Here is a 9,985-nt window from a genome sequence, read left to right on the forward strand (position 1 = left end):
TTAATGTTATTGTTTATTGTTAAATGTTACGCACCAACCGCTACGTCAAATTCCTTGTAGGTGCAAACTTCCTTTGCAATAAATGGTTCTGATTCTGATTCTGATTGTAAGGTGTGTAATTGTCATGAAAGGATGTCATTTCCAAGGATATTGTGCTGTTTTCTCTCCAATTATTTTTTGAAATCTTTATATTTTTTGGTCTTTTTCCTTTTCACCCCCTAAAAGTATTTCAGTGAGTGGAACTGCTCTACAAACACGGAATATCATGCCACTCTCCTCGAAACTCTTCAATCGACTCTATTCAATTTCCACTGGAGAAGCCCTGTGGAGAAACCTTATTTCTGCAGTCTGCGTCTGCAATCTCATTCTGTCGGTTAGCAGCCAGAGCTCCAGACCACAGGTCAAAATTGGAATGAGGATTGATGATTGAAATGGGAGTTTGGCTCTGTGACTTAGCTCTTTACTATCATGGCCCAACGCAGACCTGCTTTACCACTGTTTGGTCTCACTTCTGATCCCAGTCTTTATCCTCAATGTATAGCAATTTACCTTCAGCAAAGATATGAGGACAGCACAGGGCAACAGCACATACTGTACATACAGTATACAGTGTCACGTCACTGCATCGCACAGTAAAGCAAGTTATACCAGGTAAAGAAATATCCTTAAAAGGCATTTTAACGAAGTGGCAAAAAACTAAAAACAAAGACTTATACAGCTGACAGCTTATTGCAGCTATGTTGGCATAAACCTATACGTGGGCCATAATTAAAAATGAAAGTACAGTAATGCTAAATATATGCTTGATGTATTTAGAAATAGGACCACAATTATCATACAATTTTCAAATAATCAGATTTAAGTGATCCTTCCATATCCTCTGATATAACAGATTCTTTGGCACTCGATGAAAACTTAGTGTTAGATCCGGGGGTTTTCACTGGCCCGATACTGGGCTACCTACTGACTCAGCTCTCTATTAAAATATTAAGATTGTCGAGCTGGTGTTCTGTCGAGGAAACTCGCCTGGCTTCTGCTAACTACCTTTACTCCTGACGTCTACCCTGCTTCCACTGGTAACGTGCACTCGGCCGAGGGGCCACCCTGGCCGGGCGCTTCTACCTAGTCGCGTCAGTTATGGCAGCTTTCCTCTTTTGGATTCGGGCTCTTGGTAAATTGGATTAGCAGGGGCACAGCTACAGCTCACATCAAATAATACTATACTCGATTCGATCAGGTTACAATTTCTTCTTAGGTTATACTCATTCATTTTCGATGCCGAGGCGGCTCGGTGGAGCTGGATTCACGATGTAATAAAAAGTCCTTTTGGGGTTTTTAGGAGCGAAGGCCAGGCCTGACCTTCGGCTCCTCCTTGGCGGCCAACGGAGTCCGTTCAGCGATCCCTCAGGCTCAGTACAAAGTCTTTGGGACGGCTGCGTCCATCTGTTGTCCGGTTGTTAAAGTCAAACAGGGGGGAGAGGAAAAGCTCCGTCTTTCAGTCTTTGTCCAGGAACGGCTGTCTTCTTTCCGTGAACAGAGACGAAGTCCTCGGATGCGGCTGTCGAGGTCCAATGTTCCCTCCGTGGAGCACTTGGGTGGCTCCCGCGTTGAATCCCGTCTTGCTGTTTGCAAGTCTCTCCTTTTATAACACTTTGAGCTCTCTCTCCCCCCTCCTCCCCAACACTCCCTCCCTCGGCATGTGATTTACATGACATCATTGATTATGTGTCATTATGTGTCATGCCTAACTTTCTGTGTGTGTGTGTGTGTGTGTGCTGGACACACCTAACTTCCCTCTGTGGATACTCTCACTTCCTCAATGTTCGAGCGTGTTTCAGGTTACACCCGTGGATATGTTCGGACATCACCCCAACATCTGTTATGATCTCAGCCTTTAAGGCCCCCACCCTGCTTACATCAGCTCTTTCCACCCACACACAGTCTTCACTTTACTTAGTTACACATACATTATTATTATCAGTTTTACATTTGTTAAATCACTACATAATTCTTATGTTTATACACACTTGCTTTAAAATGATTACTAGATTTCATCCTTTAACTATAAGTATACGCTTTGTGTCCCTTTAGCCTTCTTTCATATCGAACTGTATTCCTTCATTTAAGGCAGCTTTCCTGGGATCTCAACTCTCTTTTTTGACATTAGATAAGTTATTTCAATGCATCCTGACGGGAACATGATTCATTCAATACTTTGTCAAGATATTTCAACCTAGACCAAAGTTTTCGATTGACCAATGGATCAACTTTGCCATGCCTAGAGCCCAACAACTAGCATAACTAGAAAGAAAAACTGTTGCAGACAGCAATGCATGTCACTGCCCTCCCCCTCCATAGCTATGACTTGTGGACACTAAAATGAATGGGCCAAAAGCAAAACAAAGACTTCACCCAGTTTCACCTGGATTGTCTAGCTTTACACCAAGAAAAAGTTCCTACCATTAAAGGGTAACTTCAGTATTTTTCAACCTGCTCCCCTTAAGGCGTTGTTATTTAAGACAGCTTTGCTGCTTGCACTGACCACAGCTAAGAGAGTGTGAACAAACACCCTCTCGGAGCAGCACATTTCCTTGCTGCTTTGTGGTCAGAGCAAAACCTTCCTTTGTTACCAAGAACTGAAGGATGTCTTTCAGGTCGGGGGCTTTACAGCTGGATGCTTTTTGTCTTTCTCCTAATGCAGGAAACAAGGAGGCTTAGTTACATCTGCTCTGCCCAGTTTGTATGTTGGCGTGTTATGTGAAACACTCAGTCCTCAGACGCACTAAACAGCTAAACAGTTAATCTTTCCGCTAACTTTCAAAGTCCTTCGCTCGCTCCCGATCTGTGCCGTTTAAATGTGTTTACCGTGAATTTCAGCATATAGGTGCACTAAAATGTAAGTGTCTGCTGAGCTGACCACGGAGATCTGAGTGTCTGCTGACTTTACCGCAGTGATGTCCAGTAGTCTCCAGGGAGAGCAACAGCTGGTGCCCCCCCCCCCCCCCCCTCGACCAGAAGCGGAAGTCGCCTTTTCTCTACGGCAACTCTGAAGGGACATCATATCTCTAATACAAAACGATAAACATGAGACAGTCTGTTACAATAATAATAAATTAAAAATACTTTTTTTTTTGTTGTTGTTTTTTAATTATTATTATTATTTTTTTTTTTTTTCATCTCAAAAGGCTCAAGGACATACACACACACACACACATACATACACAACTGACTATACGATGTTTGCTGGCTTTTATCCCACTGTTCTTGTCATCCTCTTGTTGTTATGTCTATGTATTGTCTCTTGTCTTTCAAAAGTTTTAAATTTTAAAAATGCTTTAACGCGCGATAAAATAATTGTCGGCGTTAATTTATGAATGCGTTAACGCGAAATTAACGCGTTAACTTGCCCAGCACTAATATATATATGTTACCAGGGAAACAGAGTGAATGCCGTGTGAAAAAACTTGCAAAACGCATGACAATATACATTTAAGACCTTTTCTTTTTCTACCTTGCTATGAGCGAGCTATGATGAAAGCTGGTCTTTCTCGAAAGAGGTGAAATTGTATTGTTTTTTCAGGTACATTTCCATTGTGAATGGCACACTGTAGACAACACCATTAAACATAACCCAAGAATGGATTTAGTTTTTAGTATTTTTATGAATTATCTTGAAGTTGTAAGCCATGAAATATTTTTTTCTACAGAAAAAGCCAAACTAAAAGGGGAAGTAATTGTTATAATAATTCCAGTTCTTAGAACTGACTACTCACCTTATTTCTAGGTACTGCTTAAAGGAAAAACATTACTGATTTGAACAAAAATGCTTTAAGAAAGCATTGAATTACAAAAGTGACTGATGAATTCAAAAAGAGCGATCTTGTCCTTTTGAGTTTTATTGCAATAAATAAGGTTTACATTTGCAAATGCGTATCTCTCAGTTGGCTGCAAGAGAGAGACACTGAAAGAAGTTCAGATGAGGACCACCTTGTAAATGCTCACTACAGAGACGGACAGTGTCGTTTGATTACATTCATCACTACTGCCACCACAGAGGCGGCGCAACAGCGCGTGTTGTGCATCATAACATAAACCCAACTAATCAATGATCAAATTCATTGATAACTATTTTTGTAATAGATTGAATTGATGCGTTGTTGCAGCCCTTATGTATACCTCACATTTGTGCTAACCGCTTTTTAACATATGCTGTACAGTTACTTCAACTTGAATGCAATTTGGAAGCCTACGTTTTTCATCCGTTTCTCACTATGTTGTATTTAATTATCATTATATTGGTGGTGACTTTGCAGCAGCATAGAAGGGTTTGTGGAGCCTCGAGTTCAGCATGTTGGTGGCTCAGACTTACTTTTGCAACCAGAGGATTCGCACCCTGATGGCCATTAGAAAGAATGCAAATTTAAGGCGATTCCGCATTGGCTTCACTCTTAAGAACTGGAGGTTGCTCTTATCCCAGCAGGCAGTGAACGTGTGGAAACACCCTGCATAGATTGTATATACATGTAATTCTCTATATATTAGCACCTTGCAACGCTATGCCTTCTAGACAAGACCAACTTTCTGTCAGGAGAAGCCGGCCTGGACTCTCCCTGCTCATTAAGAAACTGCCTCCTGCTTTTAAATTAGATGAGAGGAACAGATTTCCAGCTATTTCTCAAGCCTGATGATATATCCCTTCTGCTAACATATTCATCTTGTTCCAGCCTCTTATCCAGATTGCACCACAGTGTTAGAGGATTGGGCTTTTGCCACACCCACATGTAGATGTGGGGCCGGCTTGCATCTGCATTTGCACACAGCTTGATGAGTCTTGGATCCACCTGACCTGCATGCCCTTGTACTGTGCTAAAGTGAGTATGAGGTGGTTACTCAAAATATGTACTGCCTCACATTTGACAAAGCAGGCTACATTTCTTTTGTGAAGCAATTTATACTCCGGCAGAGGAGGGTTATAGAAAATTGGATGATAGTATCATAGCCTTCTCATTCTGGCCTTTCTTGGACTTAATTCCCGAGCAAAAGCGTTTGGTTGACGACGTGAATTCATGTGTCAAAGCGCACAATGTTCTGTCCAGATGTATGTTGCCTCTGCATGTGAATTGCATTATAGAAATGAATTACTGTCAGCACTGTATTCATTAATGTAGGTATGACCAGTAAAAACCTTGTACCAACATGTACAGTTGTCTTACAAGATTCACAATTAAGCAATGGATCCTTTTCTGTTTTAGTAGAGTTGTTGAAATTGTTGACAGCTGACACTTAAACACCAATAAGGTAAATACACTGCTGTACAGCTTTTATCACAGTCTGCTACACATGCTTTATATTCTGTAACAACTCCTTACCTGCTTTACCCTCATCTATCATTCCACAGTGTTCAACTTACACCGTCATCTATCATTCAGTGAGTGGAGAGGAAGAGCTGTTAGTTCTCCATCTCGTACCATTACAGCAGAATGTGCTGAGTATAATTTAGCATTAATGAGTCACTCTGTGTGTGTGTGTGTGTGTGCCCTCATATTGCTCCTGTGTGCCATGTGACCCCGGTTTCCTGTGCATGTGAGATTGTGTGTGAGCCAGCACGCATGTGCATTTCTTGATGGGTGTGTATTAAACGTCTCGTAAAGGATTTGTGGTTCCAGATGGGAAGACACAGTTTGACTTCCTGATTCACGATCTGTCACATCCACTCTACCTTCCTCCACCTCTGAGTGGAAGAGGAGCTCCAGCACAGCTACTGCACCGAGAGAGTGACAATCTTTACTTCTCACTTTGATGTTTTGGCTTTAAAAAGGTAAATATAGCTTATCTTCTTAATGCCAACCCTAAATGCATTACCATTTTACCTTGAGTTTTTATATGGATTTAACATTTGAAGGCAAAATAACAGCAGTGTGGAACCCATGTTCACTTCGTATTAAAACCTTTCTCTGGATATCTTTTGTGGAATAGGAAAATGTTAATTAAAAGTGTTAATGCCCATAGCATGCAGGGCTAATGGATGTGATCGGATCTGCCTTGGAGGTGGTCAGATATCAGCAGGAGTCAGCCAAGTGGAAATGCAATCTGTGCAGTCTGCAGAACATGAAGGCTCTCATCCAATCAGCTCTATGATCTGCTGCTAAGTGTACCATTGTGTGCTGCGAACTGGACTGAGGCCTAAGAGTCACTTTGTGAAGATATTTTGTATGATTATACCAATTTTCAAGTTATTGTAGTGGCTTTATATGTTTTTGTTTGTAGGAAGAACAATAAACAGAACAATGAGACGGCAGGGCTGCTGTCTGCCTAACCACTGTCACTGTCATCACAATGCTTCTAATTATACACATAGTGGCTCACTAACACGTACCAGTCCAGTGCTCCAAGCGGACTGGTACTCATCGGTACTTTTGGTGTAGCGTGACTTCTTCATGCACACCTCCATCTCAAGCTGCTTCTCTTGGTGATTCATAATCATACAATTTTGCAACAAACAATGTAGAGAGCTCTCAGACGAGACAAGCAAGGGGGAGGGGGCTAGTTATTGATACAATGTTCACGTACTTTTGGTACATTATTTGTGAACTTTTTCTCATAAATATTTATGAACAAATATAATCAATGGAACATTTTTCAATTTCTTTCTGAATCTACTCTTTTGGTTTAGGCTTACGTCATATGATTTTATAGAGCAAACATTTGGGATGAGGAATTAAATGACATGAAATTACATAGTTTTCAGTCAAAAACCTTCAAATTTTTCTGGGGAAGGACTCCCAGAAGATATGTGTCTTTTATTCACTGTAAAGATTCAGAATGGAACAATGACTGCTGATACCGTCCGTTTGCCAATGGACACGTGTAAATAACACTCCAACTCCACTCTTAGCACTGTAGCAGTCGACAACTGCTCCCACAGCTTTACAGGGTCAGCCTATATTAATCTGTCCATTCAAACAATCATTTAGTTACAATTCAAATAGTTACAATAGTTACAAGCTTTTTTTGGAGCTTTCAACCACCTCACACAGTCTTCTTCAGAGATCTGAATTAATTTGTCAATGTGCGACTGAAGTCATTTGATAACATGTTTTTAAAAGTGAAAAAAGTGAAAAATGTTCTGAATTGACCAAACTGTTCTAGCTGTTCTGTTACCCACTTAGACATAATATCCACATTACTGATGATTATTTATCAAAAATCTCATTGTGTAAATACTGTATTTGGTAAATGCAACAATGGTCAACCCTACCATTTCGTTGCAATATCAAAAAACGTGATATTTGATTTTGTCCATATCACGCAGCCCGACTTGTAAGATGTGTGGATGTACTTGAAAGCTGCAGAAAACGGGAATAAGGTGCTCATGAGTAAAAATGTGTGTCAAAGCCAATATAAATGTGTGTTTCCCGGGTACTATGCTGTTCTAGCAATTCATAGTGGGGTTCCATAATGTCATATCTACCTTTAGCAAAAGATATACTGACTGGAGAAAGATGTCCAGGGCCAAGAGACAGACAGGGGCCCTAGAACATGCTAGCGGTTGTAAATCTTCACTGTTTCAAAGCCCAAAGATCTGAATGTATCTGTGCGTCCTCACAGAACAGCTGGTGGAGGCTTGGTGTTGAGTGTTGGCCGTATGCAGATAGCTTTTGGCTCTGTTATTTCCTACAGTGGTGCTGCAGTAATAAACCCCGCGCCAGTGCACATTGCTGAGGAGCTGATGCTTTGTTTATGAATGTATCCAGGTAAGGTAAGATTATGGTGCACTGTAAAACATTATGCTCTCACCTATTAAGATCAATTGTTTGTATCAGATTTAAGGAGATAAACACACACTGAGAGAGCAGCTACTGCACTCATCGCTAAACATTATCATGCATCATTTCTTTTGCTGCAGGTTAAAGAGTGCACCACTAACATCTACAGTAATATATAATGCATCTTCGTCCTCTAATCTCCTCACTATAAGCTAATAAAGCTGAAATGCCCAGAATGTACAAATGTCTAACAGAATAACTTATATTGATTTAATAGCAGCTCTTGTACTTAATTTAACACAATATTATTTTTGAGAAACATCATTTCTTCCAGTGTGTGTCTGCACTCCGCACAACCCTTCTGCCGTTTGCATCGCTTGAGACCTTAATGTGTACTGATTAATGAAGCTGGATAAAGCAATATCTCCTCACTTAACGCATGCTGCTTCACCACTGCGTGCTTAAAACACACATTACTTCTTTGGGAAGTTTATATTGCAATTAGCCACACACGGTTGTATCAACCCCTAAACCACATCATATGTGAGGGTTGTACTATTCAAATTGAACTTAAGAAACGTGGATGACATAGCCTAAAATACAGCATCTCAAGGGAAATTCAAACAGGGTAAGCTGATCTGTATCTGTGTAGCCTTTTCCCTTAAACGGTAGTATTTTTGATGGCTGATGGACCTGTATTCAAACATGGAGATGATAAACCTTTAAACTTTAACCACTTGATTCTGTCACTATTGTAGGTGTGACCAGTTAGAATTCAAACTTTATAAAAACCTCGTACCAACATGTCAAATTGTCTTCAATCAATGGTTTGCAAATGCACCCAGCGCCTCTTCCCTGAGCACTCTGCCTTTTTTGTTCGGCCGCTCCGAGTGCTTTAAATTAGAAATCTCTGAACTTTCCAGATGAGCGCTGGTGATGTCACTGTAGCAAATGTAGGAGAAGCTTGTTTTGGCCGTGTCTATCTATCCTGATATACACCATCATAACAGAGACCGAAACGGACATTTGTGGGAGCAGATTGCGTTAGCGGACACTGAATGTTGCTGTAAGTGTTTTTATTAGCGTACACCTTGTCTCTCCTTGCTCTAGTGTTGTGGGTGTCAGATTGAGCGGTGACAAGCTGATCCATACGGAGTATGAAGCAGACCTCCTCTGTTAGGTGCTCATGGTGAAAAAATGATCTAAAACAATTAGATAGTAGCCTAAGTAGATACTACAAAGCAATGGGCGATGCTAGTTTATCATACAACGGTGGTTAGAGTGGTGATATGATCACATTAGAAAAAAAAAACTCTGAGCGCTTTTCCGTTGAAACGCTGCCGAATGCCCTGCGGCCGCTTTTCTACCAGAAAAAGGCAAAATGTGGACACAGGCTCTTAGAGTGCTAAACCCCATGGACGCAGAAAGTTTAACTTTGGCTTCACACACCTAGAAGAGTTGTATTCTTGTATTGTAAAAATAAATATTCCTTTAGAACAGTGGTCACCAACCTTTTTAAGCCCAAGATCTACCTATTGAGGCGTTGAGAGAAAAAGACTGTCCAGACTGTACTTACAACTTGAGGCTTTTCATTTGGCCTAATTGTAATTGAATAAAATCAAACACTTTGGTCCAGCTTTCAAATTGTGACCAAGAACACAGTAAATGACTTAATTTCAGTGCAACATAAAAAGGAAATTATTTGTTAACCGCACACAATATGAACAAGAAAAAACACATTTGCAATGAGCAGGCTGGATGAACTACCAATATGAACTGTTGTATTTATCAACTGAAGTTACAACACAACACTGACAAAGGTCTCAGTCAGTGCAACTAATGTAAGTAAGGACACATCTACATTCTGCAACAGTATCTGCACCTCTGCACCGGTGGAGTTAGGTCTCAGTTTACCCGACCGGTGCTCGCTTTGCGCTTTGACATGATTTGAATCAGTCTGAAGTTGCTTTCGCGTTGCGTGTGGAGTCTGTCGATTGTGCACACGTCTCTTCAGTTGCATGCCCTTATAAGGAGCTGGCGGGGCGTTTCTGTATGCAGATCCAGGTGCACGAGAACGCGGGTTCAATTTAAGAATCCTCATTTGGGGGAGCACAGCTGAGAACACTTCGGCTGTGTAAGAACCCATTTTCAGGCGTTCATGAATCAGGCGGAGATCTTTTCTGACCGTAAGAAAACATTTCAGAAGACACCAGAAAATG

The sequence above is a fragment of the Anarhichas minor genome, unplaced genomic scaffold (assembly GCF_050575085.1).
Source record: "Anarhichas minor isolate MPS153535 unplaced genomic scaffold, ASM5057508v1 ptg000015l, whole genome shotgun sequence".
NCBI classification, from domain to species: Eukaryota; Metazoa; Chordata; class Actinopteri; order Perciformes; family Anarhichadidae; genus Anarhichas; species Anarhichas minor.